General features: G+C 46.9%; 1 protein-coding gene and 1 pseudogene across 1 annotated transcript in view; one reads left to right on the top strand and one right to left on the bottom strand.

Moving 5' to 3' along the window:
• LOC124555492 overlaps positions 1-22526 on the bottom strand; it is a 341553-nt gene that overhangs the window by 253797 nt on the left and 65230 nt on the right. The window lies entirely within an intron of this gene.
• On the top strand, positions 10918-11034 carry LOC124557268 (annotated as a pseudogene).

The following is a 22526-nucleotide window of genomic DNA, read 5'->3' as shown; positions in this document are numbered from 1 at the left end:
CAACGAATTTCATGAGGGAAATAATGTACTATGATACTGTAATTAAAATACCTAGCCCATACGTGGTCTGCAAGACAACAGAGTGCGAGCACCAAATTATTCTTACGATATGTTCTTTTTTTCAATGAAGACTTATGACTAGTGCTTTACTGCTTGCACTTTAATGCTGCGTTTACTTAAGAGACCATCTGAAACAAACCAGTTAACAATCCGCAGATATACATTTAAAATTTCTTCCGTTGCTGTATTACTATTGGGCGAAGAAATATATATATATTACTCGAGCTTTGCGTAACCCGAATGATTATCCCCAGTAAAAAAATATCCGTTGTCTATAGCTGATGAATTAAGAACTTTCTGCTTTAACTCTGTCAAGCACACTGATATAAAAAGTATCCAGACACCTAGCTGAAAATGACTAACAAGTTCGTGGCAACGTCCTTCGGTAATGCTGGAATTCAATATGGTGTTGGCCCACCCTTAGCCTTAATGACACCTTCCACTCTCGCAGGCATACGTTCAATCAAGTGCTGGAAGGTTTCTTTGGGAATGGCAACGGATTCTTCACTGAGTGATTACACTGAGGAGAGGTGTACCTTTGTCGGTCGGTGAGGCCTGGCACGAAGACGGCATTCGAAAACATCACGAAGGTTTACTATAGGATTCAGGTCAGGACTGTGCAGGCCAGTCCATTACAGAGATGTTACTGTCGTGTAACCACTACGCCACTGGTCGTGCATTATGAACAGGTGCTCGATCGTGTTGAAAGATTCAATCGCCATCCCCGAATAGCTCTTCAACAGTGGGAAGCAAGAAGGTGCTTGAAACATCAGTGTAGGCCTGTGCTGCGATAGTGCCACGCGGAACAACGACAGGTGCAAGCCCCTCCACGAAAAACACGATCACACCATAGCACCACCACCTTCGAATTTTACTGTTGACACTACACACGCTGGCAGATGACGTTCACCGAGCATCCGCCATACCCACATCCTGCCATCGAATCGCCACATTGTATACCGTGATTCGTCACTCCACACAACGTTTTTCCACTGTTCAGTCGGGCAATGCTTACGCTCCTTACATTAAGTGAGGCGTCGTTTGGCATTTACCGGGGCGATGTGTGGCTCATGAGCAGCCGCTCGACCATGAAATCCAAGTTTTCTCACCTCCCGCGTAATTGTCTTAGTACTTGCAGTGGATCCTAATGCAGCTTGGAATTCCTGTGGGATGGTCTGGATAGATGTCTCCCTACGACACATTACGACCCTCTTCAACAATCGGCGGTACCTGTCAGTCCACAGACGAGGTCGGTCTGTACGCTTCTGTGCTGTACGTGTCCCTTCACGTTTCCACTTCACAATCACATGGGAGCAGTGGACCTAGGGATGTTCAGGAGTGTGGAAATCGCGCGTACAGACGTATGTCAAGTGACACCCTCCCACATGGCCACGTTCGAAGTCCGTAAGTTCCGCAGAGCGCCCCATTCTGCGCGCTCTCAAGATGTGTCAGGACTACTGAGGTCGCTGATATGGAGTACCTGGCAGCACAATGCAACTAATACGAAAAACTTGTTTTTGGCGTGGTGCGGATACCTTTGATTACATAGATAACGCACGCACGCACGCACGCGCGCGCGCCGCGCCCCCCCCCCCCCCCCCCCCCCCCCACACACACACACACACACACACACACACACACACACACACTATATATCCATGAAACCTCAGCTTTAGCAAAATATTTTTATCGACACCGTCGAAATGCCTTCACTAGTTCACAGGAAATACCGACGGGTGCTGTTCTGTTATTTAATCCTTGTTAAACCTGGCGAGTGAATGACTAACTGGCATGACCAGTTTAACAAGTTTCAGAAATAAAAATGGTCATTTTTAGAAAATCATCATCATCCATAACCTTCAATTATCCATCGTCAGGAAGTAATACTATTCTGCTGTCTGTTTTAGAGCAAAGATGCAGGCGCCATTTGTTTACAGGCAAGAGCTGCATTACAAACACAGAAAGTAGTTGTGCCAACAATGTCTGTTATACCTACAAATCTAATTACTAGCTTTAGTCCAACTCTGATCACACGGAGCCTTTACTTTGGCACACCGAGGACGATGCTACACCTATTTAGTACTCACGCTATTCATTCTTCACTAGAACGTAAGCTATTCCTCGCGTCCTACTACGCAAGTAGGAGCCCTGTAAACTTGCCAAACGATTTCGAGACTCATAACGGCATTATGAGACGGAGAATTGTCATGTGGCTGATGAGCCATATATCCTTCAATTAAGGTAACCGGGTAAGTAAAAACGCAGACAAAATATTTGAGTCGTTGCATTTTCGAATCGACTTATAATAAAGCTTCAGCTTTCTTCACGCGGTCTCACAGCTGGGTAAGAGTCGTGGAAACGTTCCTTGTGTTCTCCCAGTCACCTCCTGAATCTGCCCGTGGCTTGCCTGAGAACAGCTGAAGGTCAATTGGCTCGAGACTGACTGTACAATGGATGAGCCATAGCCAGCCAGCCATCCACCCACGCCTACTATACCGACGGGCGTAAGCAAATACTTCGCGCCAGCATTCCTCGCCGTTTGTTTTTAATAGACCGACGTAGTTTTTGTAGCGTCCGACGGTAAACATCGGCGCTCGCAGAGTCGGCGAGGCAGAAATCTGACGTCAAGTGACCCGGGATTCTGCGACAATTACGTGTGCGTGGTGGCCGAACTGCACGCCAGTTTATTCTCACGTTTGTGTCTTCACAAACTGTCACGATGCAGTCCACGAAGGAGGGGTCTTCAGTCTTCATAAATGTGTGGCCGAGGCGGTCCACTTCTTTAGTCGTCTTCCGTCATTATTTTGGTGCCCTTGGCGTGCGAGAAAAAGCAGTGCCTACTTCTATGTTGCTGTTCAAGATGATTAAAAATACCATGATACTACACATTAAGAACGAAACTTGTTACTTATATACTTTACGAGGATAAATATGACTTTTTGGTACAAAAGATTCTAGCATATGCCAAAAGTAATTTACGGCAACCCTAAATCTGAATGTTTCCAATACACGACAAGTCTTAAAGAGTGCTACCTTAACGGTTTATCCCTAGTACGGAATACCATTCCACTGTAAAAAAGTTGATTCCAAAGATCAATATCGCGTTTCTTCGCTGGTTCTAACGCAAAAGTGTAGCAGATAATTCATCCACCTCTTGTAGCAGACGTTGAAGAGTGGCATTGTGCCACACGGTGTGTAATACTGTTCACAATACCGAGGGTGTAGGTTCCTACAACAGTTAACCGTTATACTGCGTCCTCCTACACATACACTCCTGGAAATTGAAATAAGAACACCGTGAATTCATTGTCCCAGGAAGGGGAAACTTTATTGACACATTCCTGGGGTCAGATACATCACATGATCACACTGACAGAACCACAGGCCCATAGACACAGGCAACAGAGCATGCACAATGTCGGCACTAGTACAGTGTATATCCACCTTTCGCAGCAATGCAGGCTGCTATTCTCCCATGGAGACGATCGTAGAGATGCTGGATGTAGTCCTGTGGAACGGCTTGCCATGCCATTTCCACCTGGCGCCTCAGTTGGACCAGCGTTCGTGCTGGACGTGCAGACCGCGTGAGACGACGCTTCATCCAGTCCCAAACATGCTCAGTGGGGGACAGATCCGGAGATCTTGCTGGCCAGGGTAGTTGACTTACACCTTCTAGAGCACGTTGGGTGGCACGGGATACATGCGGACGTGCATTGTCCTGTTGGAACAGCAAGTTCCCTCGCCGGTCTAGGAATGGTAGAACGATGGGTTCGATGACGGTTTGGATGTACCGTGCACTATTCAGTGTCCCCTCGACGATCACCAGTGGTGTACGGCCAGTGTAGGAGATCGCTCCCCACACCATGATGCCGGGTGTTGGCCCTGTGTGCCTCGGTCGTATGCAGTTCTGATTGTGGCGCTCACCTGCACGGCGACAAACACGCATACGACCATCATTGGCACCAAGGCAGAAGCGACTCTCATCGCTGAAGACGACACGTCTCCATTCGTCCCTCCATTCACGCCTGTCGCGACACCACTGGAGGCGGGGTGCACGATGTTGGGGCGTGAGCGGAAGACGGCCTAACGGTGTGCGGGACCGTAGCCCAGCTTCATGGAGACGGTTGCGAATGGTCCTCGCCGATACCCCAGGAGCAACAGTGTCCCTAATTTGCTGGGAAGTGGCGGTGCGGTCCCCTACGGCACTGCGTAGGATCCTACGGTCTTGGCGTGCATCCGTGCGTCGCTGCGGTCCGGTCCCAGGTCGACGGGCACGTGCACCTTCCGCCGACCACTGGCGACAACATCGATGTACTGTGGAGACCTCACGCCCCACGTGTTGAGCAATTCGGCGGTACGTCCACCCGGCCTCCCGCATGCCCACTATACGCCCTCGCTCAAAGTCCGTCAACTGCACATACGGTTCACGTCCACGCTGTCGCGGCATGCTACCAGTGTTAAAGACTGCGATGGAGCTCCGTATGCCACGGCAAACTGGCTGACACTGACGGCGGCGGTGCACAAATGCTGCGCAGCTAGCGCCATTCGACGGCCAACACCGCGGTTCCTGGTGTGTCCGCTGTGCCGTGCGTGTGATCATTGCTTGTACAGCCCTCTCGCAGTGTCCGGAGCAAGTATGGTGGGTCTGACACACCGGTGTCAATGTGTTCTTTTTTCCATTTCCAGGAGTGTATATAGCGGAAATACTAGGAAGGTAAAATTAGAGATCCGAGCTCAGATGTCATACGGAGGCTTACCATCAAACTTTCCGTGAACCATTGATGAACAGAAAAAGGAGGGGGGGGGGTGACAAAGTAATCTCTAGCAGTACTCACAACCCACCTTAACAGTTTCTACTTTCGTCAGGATCTCTCCTGCCTTCTGAACTTCGAACGTCCATGGCAGGCAGTTCCCTTTGAATCGCCGACAGCAGAAATTCCTGGTAGTTTGTAACAGATTGTGATTGACAAAGCGTGACGGTAGTCCGGTCCCTATGTCAGGATCTTGTTAATATGCCGTCTAATATGGCCGCAAGTGGTACACCATTCCTTGTAGGCACGTCCAACAGCCCGCGGTTTTCCTTTAACTTACTGGCTTTCGGTACGTGCCCATATAGGCATCTCACAAGGGAACCTCCCCATCGCACCCCCTTCAGATTTAGTTTTAAGTTGGCACAGTGGATAGGCCTTGAAAAACTGAACATAGATCAGTTGAGAAAACAGGAAGAAGTTGTGTGGAACTGTGAAAAAATAAGCAAAATATACAAACTGAGTAGTTCATGGGAAGATATGCAACATCAAAGACACTGGGACCGCAGGAGCGCTGTGGTCTCGTCGTAACGTGAGCAGCCGCGTAACGAAAGGTCTTTGGTTCAAATCTTCCATCGAGTGAAAATTTTATTTCTTATTTTCAGTTTATGTGACAAACTCTTATGTTTTCATCACCTTTTGGAGTGATTATCACATCCACAAGAAAACCTAAATCGGGCAAGGTAGAAGAATCTTTTTACCCATTCGCCAAGTGTACAAGTTAGGTGGGTCGACAACATATTCCTGTCATGTGACGCACATGCCGTCACCAGTGTCGTATAGAATACATCAGATGTGTTTTCCTGTGGAGGAATCTGTTGACCTATGACCTTGCGATCAAATGTTTTCGGTTCCGATTGGAGAGGCACGTCCTTTCGTCTACTAATCGCACGGTTTTGCGATGCGGTCGCAAAACACAGACACTAAACTTATTACAGTGGACAGAGACGTCAATGAACGAACGGACAGATAATAACTATGCAAAAATAAAGAAAGTAAAATTTTCACTCGTGGGAAGACTTGAACCTAGGACCACCTCTTCTGCAGCTGTTCACGCTACCACGGGACCACGGCGCTGCTGAACTCACGTTCTCCTTGATGTTGCTTATGTAGCCCATGGACTACTCAGTTTGTCTATTTTGCTTATTTTTTTCACAGTTCCACACAACTTCTTCCTGTTTTCTCAATTGATCTGTGTTCAGTTTATCAAGGCCTATCCACTGCGCCAAGTTGTAACTAAATCTGAGGGGGGTGCGATGGGGAGGTTCCCTTGTCAGCACTTCAAATATGATTATACAGTTTGTGTCGGCAACGCGGAGTATACATTAGTTTAAACCTATGCAACTTCGTACCAGGGTACGACTTACAGCACAGATTCCGACGTAAATTTTACCTCCACAATACACTGAAGCGAATAAACGAAGTGAAAATGTAACAAGAAATACAGAAGTAATATGCTACAAAAATCCTACTGGCAATACAAAAAATGATAAAACGCCGTTGGTTTCCAACTCAATCCATATTAAACTATGTTTCTAAATTAACAAAATTTTCTTTTGTATGCCTTAAGAATTTTTTCAAGAGCTTGTGCAAGTCTATAACCACCATTCAGACAGAATATGAGAACAGTATAAAATAACCAGATTTTGATATTACAGCCAACAACGTATACAGCAGCATCCAGACATATGCATATAGGACGAACATAGTGACATACATTACAGGCTGAGCGATCCACGTAATGCAGAGTAGTACGTGGGAACATAGTGAATTAACTGTTCTTCGGTCGTTACCTGGAACTGTAATTACCAGGAAAGCGCAGGGAGTCGTAATTAGACGTTACTGTTAACGGAATCTTATTGTACTTCATATGTCATTGGATGCTAACAATGTTTGGAGTTGCTTGCTAACTGACGACCAAGCGCCTGAAGATTGCTTTTAAGGAGGTTGATGTGAGACCTGGTCCGAGGATATAGCAAGAATTTAAGATTTGTTTCTTCTTTCTCTCCGCAAACAGATAGCTGGCGCTTAGATTGTGCCTATAGAGGTGTTTGTTGAATTTTCAGTGATTGAATTTCAGCCGTGCTGTAACTGTCGCTAAGTTCCTCAAGGTCTGTGCCGCATTGTACCATGGTACACTTGGAACCGTGGGATGAATTAGTGCGTAGTGAATGCCTTCGATTTTAGATGAGCTCTACCATTCCTCTTGCCAGTCCAATGACAACCACTTTCTGAGCATGAGTATCATATCTTTGAGAGGGAGTTTATAATATTGAATAACTCCGTGTACAGATGCTTTCTTTCCTAGTACCTCTACTTTTTCATTTCTAGGTATCCCAAAGTCTCCATTCATCCATAATATCATAATGTTGGAATAGACACACACACACACACACACACACACACACACACACACACACACACCAGCGCCATGACATCAGCGGCGGAGTGTCAGACAACCACCTAGTACCAGTTCTACACTATTTACACCGCTCCAAATTGGTTACTGTGCTCTTTCAAGAGAGGAGTAATATTTTGTCCGGCGAGTTTATAACGTTTGAAGGAAATGTTATTTTTTTAATCAATAATACCTCATTTACAACGTACATCTACTCCGCAAGTCATAATACAATGTGTGGCGGAGGTTACCTTGTACCACTATCACTTCCCTTTTCCGGTTCCAGGACTGAATTGTTCGCGGTAACAAAGATCGCTGCTGATCAATCTTAGCTCAAATATCTCTAATTTTAACTTTTTGGTCTTTTCGAGAAACATACGTGGAAGGAAGCAATATACAATAAAGAGCCAAAGAGACTGGTACACCTGCCTAATATCGTGTAGAACCCCCGAGAGAACGCAGAAGTGCCGCAACACGACATGGCATAGACTCGACTGATGTCTGAAGTAATACTGGAATCAATGGACGCCATTAATCCTGCAGGGCTGTATGTAAATTCGGAAGAGTACGCACTCGTCGTTGGTCCGGCCACAGCGATGTCGGAGATTTGATGTTTTATCGGATTCCTGATATTCACGGTACACTCGTGGAATGGTCGTACGAGAAAATCCCCAATTCATCACTACCTGGGATATGCTGTGTCCCACGGCTCGCGCAAGGACTGTACACACTCTCAATTTCAAATCTTGAAACCTCCTGTTGTAGCAGCAGTAACCAGTCTAACAACTGCGCCAGACACTTTTTGCAGACAGCAGCGCCGTATTCTGCCTGCTTACGTATATCTATTTGAATACGCATGGCTATACCAGTTTCTATGGCGCTTCCGTGTATTTGTTGATATTGTAGGGTCGTATGCTCTTGAAACTTTAACAGTAAACCACACTGATGGAGAATGCCTTTCCTGCAGAGTCTATTGCTGGAGTTGGCAATGCATCACCGAGCATCAGTGAACCTGTAACCAAACGCGCTGCTTTTCTTTGGATCTTCTCTATTTCCTCTCTGAATGTTATCTGGTACGGAGCCCAGACTAACGAACAGTGTTCAGGTACTGTCGAAAGATGGTTATGTAGACTACCTCCTTTTTGGGTGGACTATAATACCTGTGGATACTTCCAACGATTCTACCTGGCATCTGCCTTACCTACGGTTAGTTTTATGTCGTTGCAATTTAAATCGCTTTGTACGCATACTGTTAGATATTTTATGGCTGTGACTAGCTCTAGCGATTGCTGCAATTGTGTTGTTATACAATAATGAGTCCTGTTTGTTTATGCGCAATACGTTTCATTTGTTTACGTTGAGGGTAAACAGCCAGCCCTTGCACATAGCGTCGATCTTCCGTTGGTCTTCGCTGGCCGATGTGGCCGAGCGGTTCTAGGCGCTTCAGTCTGGAACCGCGCGACCGCTACGGTCGCAGGTTCGAATCCTGCCTCGGGCATGGATGTGTGTGATGTCCTTAGGTTAGTCAGGTTCAAGTAATTTTAAGTTCTAGGGGACTGATGACCTCAGATGTTAAGTCTCAGTGCTCAGAGCCATTTTAACAACTTTGTTGGTCTTCTTGCATTTCGCTACTGTTATCTACCGTTGCGACTTCTCTGTGAACAACAATGTCATTCAGGACTCTTATGCATGCCTGGAAGGACAGACTGACTAATACCCATAGCCGTATGAAATACTTTGAAGTTTATTCTCCGACTGCAAATTCTTTGTCATCAGCTGTATTAGGTATGGATCTACTACGCTTACGAAAATTTTTCCCCGCTTATCGCGAGCAGTCACTTTTACCACTACGGATGTCTGTGCACGCACTCCAGACTGACCGAAATTACCACGTGTCACGGGAATCCAAGTGATGTTGCGGGCACTAGGTGATGAATGCTCTAGACTACAATACAATGATTTAGTCAGTGTGACGTACGGAAGTTTTGGCCGGTTCGGGGAGCAAGGACGGATAGCGGAAGTGGTTAAGATAACTGCTCGCGGTAAGCGGGAAATCCGGGTTAGAGTCCCGGTCCGGCACACATTTTTGTATGTCACTATTGGGTAGTAGATTTACACTGAGGTGATAAACGTCATGGGATACCTCCTAAAACCGGATCGGACCTACTTTTGCCCGGCGTAGTGCAGCAACTCGACGAGGCAGAGGCTCAAGTCGTTTGAAGTTTCCTGCAGAAGTACTGAGGCATACTGCCTCTATAGCCATCCGTAATTGCTGGTGTAGCCGGCCGCGGCGGGCGAGCGGTTCCAGGCGCTTCAGTCCGGAACCACGCGACTGCTACGATCGCAGGTTCGAATTGTGCATCGAGCATGGATGTGTGTGATGTGCTTCGGTTATGGTTCAAATGGCTCTGAGCACTATGAGACTTAACATCTGAGGTCATCAGTCCCCTATAACTTAGAACTACTTAAACCTAACTAACCTAAAGACATCACACACATCCATACCCGACGCAGGATTCCAACCTGCGAGCGTATCGGTCGCGCGGTGCCACACTGTAGCGCCTAGAACCGCTCGGCCACACTGGTCGGCTCCTAAGGTTAGTTAGGTTTAACTAGTTCTAAGTGTAGGGGATTGATGACCTCAGATTTTAAGTCCCATAGTGCTCAGAGCGATTTGAACTATTTGAACCAATGGCTGGTGTGTTGCTGGTGCAGGAAATCAGCTGTCGATTACGTCCCACAATTGTTCCATAGGACGATGCTGGAGGATTTGGGTGGCCAAATGATTTGTTCTAACTGTCCACAATGTTCCAAAAACCAATCGTTAACTATTCATCCGGTGACATGACGCACTGTCACCCATAATTCCATTGTTGTTTGGGACCACAAAGTCCCTAAGTGATTGCAAATGGTCTCCAAGTAGCCGAACGTAACCATTTCCAGCCAATGATCGGTTCAGTTGGGCGACAGAACCCAGTCCATTCCATGTACACCCAGCCCACACCATTATGGAGCCACCACTAGCTTGCACAGAACCTTGTTGACAACTTGGGTCAATGGCTTCGTGGGGTCTGCGCCACACAGTAACCCTACCATCAGCTCTTACCAACTGAAATCGGGATTCGTCTGACCAGGCCGAGGTTTTCCAGTCGTTTAGGGTGGACCGATATGGTCACAATCCCAGGAGACGCACTGCAGGCGATTTCGTGCTGTTAGCAAGGGAACTCTCGTCTGTCTTCTGCCATAGCCCATTTCGCCACACTGTGCTAACGGATACGTTCGTCGTACGTCCCACATTGATTTCTGCGACTATTTCACGCAGTGTTGCTTGTCTGTTAGCACTGAAAACTCTATGCATACGTCACTGCTCTCTGTCGTTAAGTGAAGGCCGTCGGCAACTGCGTTGTCGGCGGTGGGAAGTAATGCCTTTAAATGTAGTACTCCCAGCACACACTTGACAATGTGGATATCTGAATATTGAATTCCTCCACGATTTCCGAAATGGAATGTCCCTTGCGTCTAGCTCGAACCACCATTTACTTATTTATTTCATTAACAGTACAGAGTAACCGACCGTCTTGAAAAACTAAGGTGGGTCGGATGCTTCTGAATCTAATATCAAGGACTTATTATTACAGTCTTATTGGCATGGGCAACGGCCGTGCCGCAGTGGATACACCGGTTCCCGTGAGATCACCGAAGTTAAGCGCTGTCGGGCGTGGTCGGCACTTCGATGGGTGACCATCTAGCCGCCATGCGCTGTTGCCTTTTTCAGGGTGCACTCAGCCTCGTGATGCCAATTGAGGAGCTACTCGACCGGTCAAAGAAAACCATCACAACGACCGGGAGACCGGTGTGCTGACCACACGCCCCTCCTACCCGCATCCTCATTGAGTATGATACGGCGGTCGGATGGTCCCGGTGGGCCACTTGTTGCCTGAAGACTGAGTGCTTATTGGTATACAGTTGTTAATGCTTTTTTTAAATAACAAAGAACATAATATAAAGATTTCTCTGAGATTACAGCGAATTGAATGCTTAACAATTGTGAAAATGGTTCCATATAATTTGCTACTACCTAGTTGTTGAGAATGTTATTCATACAATGCAAATGTCACAGAAAAAAAAGAAAATGTATCAATGAGCGTGGTTAAGAATAATTTGTAATATATAGAGGGAAGTGATATGCTGCATGTGGATGAGTAATACAGTGTAAGTAGCATGTTGATTAGTAATGGCCCGTATCTGTCTAATTCAGATGAGAAGGTCTCGGTACAACCTATAGCTATTCTCATCTGAAATGGTTTGCGTTAATGTATGTCTACACAGATTGTACAGATTAAATGCTGATAGAGCAATTCATACATGGAATACATGAATTTTAGCTTCACATGAGAAATACACTTATGTTTGTAACTTGTTAGTTGAAATAGAATATAGTTCATTGCTACTTGAATGCATTATTCCTCAAATAACTTAATACATTTCTGATAGATGAAATTCGTTGATTATAGCTTTGAATAGAGAAGAGAACATACTTCTGTCTGCACATAAGACGAGCAATACATGACTGCTTGCGTGCAGTATACTTTAAACACTATGCAGGATGCCATTGGAGAGGAGCAGCCTCTGAATAAAAGTTCTTCGAGCCTTCTCCTCCCAAGCGACATTACCCTATTACTACAGTCCAACTACCATTCCGCGTTGAAAGACCATTCCCATTGTTCGACCGTAATCCCATCATAAACTTTTAGGTATCAATGATCTGGGTACAAATGACCCCCGCCCACCGGCCGAGGTGGCCGAGCGGTTCTAGGCGCTACAGTCGAACTGCGCGACCACTACGGTCGCAGGTTCGAATCCTGCCTCGGGCGTGGATGTGTGTGATGTCCTTAGGTTAGTTAGGTTTAAATAGTTCTAAGTTCTAGGGGACTGATGACCTCAGAAGTTAAGTCCCATAGTGCTCAGAGCCATTTGAACCATTTTTGACCCCCGCCAATGCATTGCCCTTTTACACCTTGTGAATGCAATAGCGACACTACCGTCAGCTGTACGTTCATATCGCTATCTCATGACTCGTCTCAGTTTATACCTAATACAACCGATGTCAAGGAATTCGCAGTCAGCGTTTAGGACTCTTGTGAATCCTAAACTCATTCGTCTTTCAATATCTAATGCATGCAACTTTAGAGATTTACAGATAAATGACCGTGATGAGTGGTAGGAGAAACATTCCCACTTTTTCAGTTGTTACAATTCGAGCTAGGGTATTTACCTTGTTACATACTTTTAAGTGTTTCGATGCACCGTTTTCATTTCGCAAGAGATCTGGAGTATTGAGATTGAAGACAGCGAAGCGCAGGAAAGCACGCGTGCGCAGAAGACGTGCGCGTGTGTGTGTGGGCTCCGGCAGTGGACCGTAATTGGCGGAAAGTCCCGCGTAGGAGCTGAGCTCAGCTGCTCCAGGTGACGTCGCGGCGAACTCCTCTGCGACTAAATTCAGTCTTACCCAGGGTCGCCTCTCGCTATTTCTGACTCTTTCTAAATGGCCCGTAATCAATCATTCTGAGACGGTGTTCTTCGCCCACGGTCCTTTCATGGAAGTATCTGCTCGCATATACAGAGCGAACCCGAATTCCAGCAGAACTTCGAAGCTTGCTCAAAGATATTTTCTGCGTATTTTGGTATAGGGGACACGAGTTCTCCGGTTGATCGTTACAGAGTAACAATGCAATTACGTTGACGGTTGGATAAGAAATCCACTGTTTTCGTTCTACTGGTTTTTAAACTAGTTTTCGGCTTATTGGGCCATCTTCAGCAAACAACTGACTAGCGTCTGTAAGTGACACTGGGTTCTTAGGTAATCAAATATTATAACCAAAGATACAACCCATTTGCATGGTGTGTTGTGCATCGAACTTTTTCTTATCTTTGAAATTACAATTTGCACAATGGAAAATGTTAAGCGCAATAAATAAACTACACAATATTACAGATTAAATGGTTATAATGCTAAATTTTTTTGAGTTCTTGACCATGGGTGAGAAGCTGTTAAACTGATCACTCTTCACTTATGTTGTACAACAAACATGCTTTTTAACATTGTCAACTGAACTTCAGGCATTTCACAATATTTTACACAACCTTAAAGAATTACGACTTCACAAACTACACACATCAAAAAGAGTTTTCCATCACCTAGGTTCCAAGAGTTCCGGAACTTTTACAGAAAATTGGAAGTGAGATCGACATAAACATCATTTCCGCCCTTTTTATGGCTCATGGAAACTAGACATTGCATGTTGTACTACCATACAGCGAGACTTTTAAAGGTAGTGGTCCAGATTGCAATGATATCCTCCATAGGTATAGTTCTCGGGGTGATAGCGAAATTCCCTCCTTTTTGAAGAACAGACACTTCTTCTGTCAATTGTCGTTCAGTGAGGTTGACCACTGTGTGTGACATGTCGGGAATCGCCTTGTCGGTCTGCTTCCGGCATCTTTCAAACTTTTTCTTCTGTCGCTCGGTGCAGCGCTCGAGTTCGTTCTGCATGCTCCTGTGAGTGATGCTGTCGATCTTGTCCCAGTCGCCTCGATGCATTTTGCTACTTAGTTGATAGAAAATGTCCAGAAGCTCCTGATCCGTTCTTGCCAAGTCTCTCCGTGTTGTATGTATTCGCTCACGAAGAAAAGCTCGTTCCATTCTGTCGTAGATACGATGTGCTTGGGCGGTGGTGAATAGGCACTTACATCTCAAGAACTTCGATGTAGCACATTCATCTCGGCACCGTGACAGAAAGGCCAGAGAGGACATCAGTCGCGCTTTCTTCTTCCGTCGTTGGTCAAGGCGTCGGTACAATCTGCAAATCTCCTCCTCAGAGGCGTAATACAAAATTGTTACTGCTTTCGTGGCCACTTGTTGACAAACTGCCTATTGGCTTCTGTCTCGGGTTCTTCGGCCGACGTTCATCTAATGATTTTTCTGACGTTTCGCCAGCACGAGTGGCTGGCATTGTCAAAGCTTCACCCTCCATTGCCGGTGGTGAACTGGAGCCGAGCTCGCGGGCGCAAACTATATGAACCTGGCGCGCCAACGTTCGAGGGCTTCTCCGCGGTCATTTCCGGTGCGGTTCTCCTCTTGCTACCTGAGACGGTCGTTCGCTGCAGTACGGGAAGCCAGGATCCGTTGACCTTAAGGCTTTCCTCTTTCTTGTTCAAACTGTTGGCGTGTTTTTGTATTTCTACAGCTTCTCTGAACAAGCGCGTGTGATAATGCTTCTCTACAGCCAGAACTTCCGCGTCGGCGAATTTTATTACGTGGTCGGTCTCATTCAGTGCGTGCTCTGCCACCGGCAATGGAGGCCTTTCTGCCATACATTCCCAGAGTGACGGACAGAATCGGCCGTATATTGCGCAAACATGGCGTAAAGACGATTTTCAAACCGACAAGGAAGATCAAAGAGTGTCTTACATCGGCGAAGGAGAAGAAAGAGACCCACTTGCAATGTCGGGAATATACCGTATACACATGCGGAAAAGTTTATGTCGGAATGACTGGACGATCCATCAACACCAGGATCAAAGAGCATAAGCGACATTGCAGGTTGGGGCAAGTGGAGAAATCGGCCGTGGCGGAGCACGGACTGAATGAGACCGACCACGTAATAAAATTCGCCGACACGGAAGTTCTGGCTGTAGAGAAGCATTCTCACACGCGCTTGTTCAGAGAAGCTGTAGAAATACAAAAACACGCCAACAGTTTGAACAAGAAAGAGGAAAGCCTTAAGGTCAACGGATCCTGGCTTCCCGTACTGCAGCGAACGACCGTCGCAGGTAGCAAGAGGAGAACCGCACCGGAAATGACCGCGGAGAAGCCCTCGGACGTTGGCGCGCCAGGTACATATAGTCTGCGCCCGCGAGCTCGGCTCCAGTTCACCACCGGCAATGGAGGGTGAAGCTTTGACAATGCCAGCCACTCGTGCTGGCGAAACGTCAGAAAAATCATTAGATGAACGTCGGCCGAAGAACCCGAGACAGAAGCCAATAGGCAGTTTGTCAACAAGTGGCCACGAAAGCCTTAACAATTTTGGATCAGGACTGTCTTTATGGACTGTGAGAAAATTTTAGCTTATGACCAACATTGTATCAATAAGTGTGTGCTTTTGATATCTTTGTTATTGTAACTATGAAAATTTTTTTCAAATCTGTATTGGCCACTGCCCAAAACAATTTGTAAAATTTTTTGTGGGGAGCATGGGGGCTATGTAAGTAGGCTGTTTATGTTTTTATATTGTAACGCCACGTAGCGCTCTGGATGAAAATCACTGGCTGTGCTGTGTGCAGTCTGTGGCTAGTTTGCATTGTTGTCTGCTATTGTAGTGTTGGGCAGTTGGCTGTGAACAGCGCGTAGCGTTGCGCAGTTGGAGGTGAGCCGCCAACAGTGGTGGATGTGGGGAGAGAAATGGCGGAGTTTTGAAATTTGTAAGACTGGATGTCATGAACTGCTATATATATTATGACTATTAAGGTAAATACATTGTTTGTTCTCTATTAAAATCTTTCATTTGCTAACTATGCCTATCAGTAGTTAGTGCCTTCCGTAGTTTGAATCTTTTATTTAGCTGGCAGTAGTGGCGCTCGCTGTTTTGCAGTAGTTCGAGTAACGAAGATTTTTGTGAGGTAAGTGATTTGTGAAAGGCATAGGTTAATGTTAGTCAGGGCCATTCTTTTGTAGGGATTACTGAAAGTCAGATTGCGTTGCGCTAAAAAATATTGTGTGTCAGTTTAAGCACAGTCTTGTATAATTTTTCTAAGGGGAAGTTTCAAAGGGACTGTGCCTGTGATACAATATCCACAGTCAATGTCTATCTTCAGGAGTTCTGGGAACCAGGGTTATGCAGAATTTTTGTGTGTGTGTGTGTGTGTGTGTGTGTGTGTGTGTGTGTGTGTGTGTGTGTGTGTGTGTGTGTGTGTACATAATCATAGCCACGTAACCTGTAATACTGTAAAACTGTGCTTTAATTATTGCAATCTCAGTCCTCCTCTACAGTTACCCTTTACCGGTCCTACTTTTCGTACCATGTAGGTTATTCCGTAGTATCTTAACACATGCCCTATCATATTATCACTTTTGTCAATGTTTTCTTCATATTCTTCTCCTTGCCTATTCTGCCGAGGACCGTACTTCTTATCGGTAGTCCTAATCTTCTACAGCCTTCTGTGGCACCCCAGCCGTCCGGGGTGGCCGAGCGATTCTGGGCGCTTCAGTCTGGAACCGCGCGACCGCTACGGTCGCAGGTTCGAATCCTGTTACGGGCATGGATGTGTGTTATGTCCTTACGTTAGTTAGGTTTAAGTAGTTCTAAGTTCTAGGGGACTGATGACCTCAGAAGTTAAGCCCCATAGTGCTCAGAACCATTTGGACCATTTTTTTGTGGCACCCCATGTCAAACGCTTCGATTCTATTCCAGTTTTCCCACAGTACGTGATTCATCTCCATACAATGCTGTGCTTCAAATGTATGTTCAGAAATTTCTTCCTAAAATTAGTTTGATATTTGATAATAGTAGACCTCTTCACGAGGAATGCTCTCTTTGCCTCTGCTAGTCAACTTTTTACGTCGTCCGTTCTTCGCCCGTCACGTGTTATTTTGCTTCCGAATCTCTCGGACTGTACTTTGTGGTCTCCCAGTTTGTAAGTTAACACCGTCAGTGCGACGTCTTTGTCTAAAACTTCGGGCTGACCTGAGAGTGACCCACACGCAGTGAACTTATTAGGTTAAATAAATACGGTGGGCAATGTGTGTGAAAAGCGTGAGGGATGAACTGGAATGTTGTGACGAGCGCGGAGACGGCCCCGGGCGGGTGGGATCCGCCAGCGAGCAGCTGCCACGTGGTCTGGCGCCCTAACAGCGCGCGGCCACGTTTTTTGTCCATAAAACTGGGATGAACCGAAACAAAATTAAAAAGGTTGTGGCGGGCTCAGAATTATGTATGTGCGCTGTGGCCCGTCATCTCGCTGCCTCCGTCTGGCGAAGGCAAACCCCGCAGGCGGGAGGCGGAAAAAACAGGAAGACCAGTCTGGCATTCATTACGCTCACCTCGACTCCTCTTCATATTTCGTCTCGTCGATGCACACAATGAGACCGCGAAAGAACAATTCATCATAAAAACTGAACAATTATTTTCTCTAAAACTGTGTCTTTTTCAGTACGTTAAGTAATGGAAACCGATGGAGCAAAATCTGGATTCAGTGTAAGTGACATTTAAACAAAATATGATGTCCAATTGTAAGGTCAAAATGACACCATATGACGTGGAGGCAACTGACCAATTTTTTAAAGTTTCTCTATCCCGACATTCGCCTACGTTGATTTATGGAAATGTAAAACTTTAAAGTGGCGTAACCACACCGATCCCTCTGTGTTAAACTGTTAGCAGTCACAATGTTTATGTTTAACTTAACATAACGTGTTTCAATAATTCACTTTCGGACGTATACAGGGTGTTACAAAAAGGTACGGCCAAACTTTCAGGAAACATTCCTCACACACAAATAAAGAAAAGATGTTATGTGGACATGTGTCTGGAAACGCTTACTTTCCATGTTAGAGCTCATTTTATTACTTCTCTGCAAATCACATTAATCATGGGATGGAAACACACAGCAACAGAACGTACCAGCGTGACTTCAAACAGTTACAGGAAATGTTCAAAATGTCCGTTAGCGAGGATACATGCATCCACCCTGCCACCCTCCGTTGCATGGAATCCCTGATGCGCTGATGCAGCCCTGGAGAATGGCGTATTTTATCACAGCCGTCCACAATATGAGCACCAAGAGTCTCTACATTTGGTACCGGGGTTGCGTAGACAAGAGCTTTCAAATGCCCCCATAAATGAAAGTCAAGAGGGTTGAGGTCAGGAGAGCGTGGAGGCCATGGAATTGGTCCGCCTCTACCAATCCATCGGTCACCGAATCTGTTGTTGAGAAGCGTACGAACACTTCGACTGAAATGTGCAGGAGCTCCATCGTGCATGAACCACATGTTGTGTCGTACTTGTAAAGGCACATGTTCTAGCAGCACAGGGAGCATATCCCGTATGAAATCATGATAACGGGCTCCATTGAGCGTAGGTGAAAGAACATGGGGCCCAATCAAGGCATCACCAACAATGCCTGCCCAAACGTTCACAGAAAATCTTTGTTGATGACTTGACTGCACAATTGCGTGCGGATTCTCGTCAGCCCACACATGTTGATTGTGAAAATTTACAATTTGATCATGTTGGAATGAAGCCTCATCCGTAAAGAGAACATTTGCACTGAAATGAGGATTGACGCGTTGTTGGATGAACCATTCGCTGCTGATAGTGCCTGCACACGCTGTACATGGTACGGTTCTCCCGTAGCACTCTCCATACAGTGACGTGGTCAACGTTACCTTGTACAGCAGCAACTTCTCTGACGCTGACATTAGGGTTATCGTCAACTGCACGAAGAATTGCCTCGTCCATTGCAGGTGTCCTCGTCGTTCTAGGTCTTCCCCAGTCGCGAGTCATAGGCTGGAATGTTCCGTGCTCCCTAAGAAGCCGATCAATTGCTTCGAACGTCTTCCTGTCGGGACACCTTCGTTCTGGAAATCTGTCTCGATAAGAACGTACCGCGCCACGGCTATTGTCCCGTGCTAATCCATACATCAAATGGGCATCTGCCAACTCCGCATTTGTAAACATTGCACTGACTGCAAAACCACGTTCGTTATGAACACTAACTTGTTGATGCTACGTACTGATGTGCTTGATGCTAGTGCTGTAGAGCAATGAGTCGCATGTCAACACAAGCACCGAAGTCAACATTACCTTCCTTCAATTGGGCCAACTGGTGGGGTATCGAGGAAGTTCAGTACATACTGACGAAACTAAAATGAGCTGTAACATGGAAATTAAGCATTTCCGGACACATGTCCACATAACATCTTTTCTTTATTTGTGTGTGAGGAATGTTTCCTGAAAGTTTGGCCGTACCTTTTTGTAACACCCTGTATATACACCGAAATTTTGTATTAAACGATAAAATGTCTTAAGGCATCTTAACACACTTCTGCTGATGGAGCGGCTCTTGTATGTGGAAGCGGGTGGCCGGAAGTTATGTCCAATGGTGTCTACTGCTGTTCTTTTGTTGGAATAAAAGAGATAGGAAGGAAATAATGACTTCTAAGCGCACAAGGCATTGCGGCAGTGCAACGGCGAGAGCTGAAAATTTGTGCCAGACCGGGACTCTTAAGCCGGATGCTCCGCTTCTCTAGAACGGTTCCCTTAACCGGCTCGGCCATCTAGACAGGCTTACTGTCAGACCAAAGTTCCCAACTCCTCGCTCGCCGCATTGCAACGAACCCAGCCCACTATCCCCCTACTCGCAGATTTCCGATTCTCGTTTGAGTTCGAAAGTTGGTTCTGCATCGGCACTTCAACTTTTTCATCCAACAGACGTCGCGCCCATAGGATTATAGGTATGAGTGGTGTGTGTTCTGTTTGATATGTTCAACAGAACAGACACCACTCAGATCTGCACTCCTGGAAATGGAAAAAATAACACATTGACACCGGTGTGTCAGACCCACCATACTTGCTCCGGACACTGCGAGAGGGCTGTACAAGCAATGATCACACGCACGGCACAGCGGACACACCAGGAACCGCGGTGTTGGCCGTCGAATGGCGCTAGCTGCGCAGCATTTGTGCACCGCCGCCGTCAGTGTCAGCCAGTTTGTCGTGGCATACGGAGCTCCATCGCAGTCTTTAACACTGGTAGCATGCCGCGACAGCGTGGACGTGAACCGTATGTGCAGCTGACGGGCTTTGAGCGAGGGCGTATAGTGGGCATGCGGGAGGCCGGGTGGACGTACCGCCGAATTGCTCAACACGTGGGGCGTGAGGTCTCCACAGTACATCGATGTTGTCGCCAGTGGTCGGCGGAAGGTGCACGTGCCCGTCGACCTGGGGCCGGACCGCAGCGACGCACGGATGCACGCCAAGACCGTAGGATCCTACGCAGTGCCGTAGGGGACCGCACCGCCACTTCCCAGCAAATTAGGGACACTGTTGCTCCTGGGGTATCGGCGAGGACCATTCGCAACCGTCTCCATGAAGCTGGGCTACGGTCCCGCACACCGTTAGGCCGTCTTCCGCTCACGCCCCAACATCGTGCAGCCCGCCTCCAGTGGTGTCGCGACAGGCGTGAATGGAGGGACGAATGGAGCCGTGTCGTCTTCAGCGATGAGAGTCGCTTCTGCCTTGGTGCCAATGATGGTCGTATGCGTGTTTGGCGCCGTGCAGGTGAGCGCCACAATCAGGACTGCATACGACCGAGGCACACAGGGCCAACACCCGGCATCATGGTGTGGGGAGCGATCTCCTACACTGGCCGTACACCACTGGTGATCGTCGAGGGGACACTGAATAGTGCACGGTACATCCAAACCGTCATCGAACCCATCGTTCTACCATTCCTAGACCGGCAAGGGAACTTGCTGTTCCAACAGGACAAAGCACGTCCGCATGTATCCCGTGCCACCCAACGTGCGCTAGAAGGTGTAAGTCAACTACCCTGGCCAGCAAGATCTCCGGATCTGTCCCCCATTGAGCATGTTTGGGACTGGATGAAGCGTCGTCTCACGCGGTCTGCACGTCCAGCACGAACGCTGGTCCAACTGAGGCGCCAGGTGGAAATGGCATGGCAAGCCGTTCCACAGGACTACATCCAGCATCTCCATGATCGTCTCCATGGGAGAATAGCAGCCTGCATTGCTGCGAAAGGTGGATATACACTGTACTAGTGCCGACATTGTGCATGCTCTGTGCCTGTTTCTATGTGCCTGTGGTTCTGTCAGTGTGATCATGTGATGTATCTGGCCCCAGGAATGTGTCAATAAAGTTTCCCCTTCCTGGGACAATGAATTCACGGTGTTCTTATTTCAATTTCCAGGAGTGTATTTTATCTGCTGAATTTGTCCACACAAATTTGTTGCAAGTGTGTAATGTTTACATCTATATAAAAATGTGATCTACAGATAAATACATCGAAGCCGGTACCAGCGCTATATTGCAACGTCGCCCAAACGTACCTCTAGTGTATCGGAAGTGTAGCGGAAGGGGATACAGAGCTAATGAAGTTATGGAAAGCTGTCCAACTGACAACGAGAAGCATCTAGCTGAGCTCCGTAACAAAATAACACCGGCAGACATCACTGGACGTACTCTATCCCTTACCGCGCATGGCGAAGGGTACCTTGTATCGCTGCTATTCATTCCCTTTCTCGTTCCAGTCGCAAATGGAGAGAGGGGGAAAAAAACTGCTATATTCCTCCGTGACTTGATGTCGCTAACGGACTCCTGAGCAGTGGCTCTCGACTCTGAGGTAAGCCGGTTCAAATATGGATGGTGGAAAGTTTTCATTACCAGTATTAGACCGGCACGGGAATGAGACTTGTTGAGAAAGTTCTTTATCACCAGTCTTTGCACCATTGTCTTGGCTTGAAATCCAAAACACTCTGCAGAGTGTCAGTGAGGGCATTTGATACCGTTCATGGTGATCCGTCTGTTGGATGGGAGGTTAAGCACGGCGGCCTCCTTCGTGCTATTCGACAGTAGGAGGCTGTGCGCCATGCTGAGTTTCACACCCCCCCCCCCCCCCCCCCCTGCCATTTTCCTTCATCCGCAACACAAACCTCCACACTACAGTGTACAAGCACTCGCCAGTCATCCACACGACACAGTTTCACACCTGACACTTCAATTAATCCGAGGAAGCAAATGGCAAACCACCTCCACTAGGATCTCGCCGTGAGCTGTGATGCAGGATTACTGCATCAACTGCCCTGCACTCATTTCCTGAGTATGGGATTACTCAGTTATTGATATGCTTCCGTACGAGCCCTAATTTGTCTCTTTTTCCTTACGCGAAATGGGAGTTTGTGGCGGTGCCGGTTTTCTAAACTTTCTCAATAGTGTTTCGCGGGAAGAAATACTTCCCTCCAGGGATTCCATCTGAGCTCATAGAGCATTTCTGTAATACTCTTGTGTTGATCGAACCTATTGTTTCGAAATGTAGCAGCACGCCTCCGATGTCTTCCTTTAATCCGATCTGGTTGGGATGCTAAACAGTCGAGCAGTTCTCAAGAACGGGTCGCACAAATGTTCTGTACACATGAGCTATTCCCCAGGACTCTTGCAATATACTCAAATCTGCCGTTCGCCTTC

Source organism: Schistocerca americana, chromosome X, assembly GCF_021461395.2.
Source record: "Schistocerca americana isolate TAMUIC-IGC-003095 chromosome X, iqSchAmer2.1, whole genome shotgun sequence".
Taxonomy (NCBI): domain Eukaryota; kingdom Metazoa; phylum Arthropoda; class Insecta; order Orthoptera; family Acrididae; genus Schistocerca; species Schistocerca americana.
The sequence above is the reverse complement of the archived record's forward strand: the minus strand, read 5'-3'. Positions and strand labels throughout refer to the sequence as shown.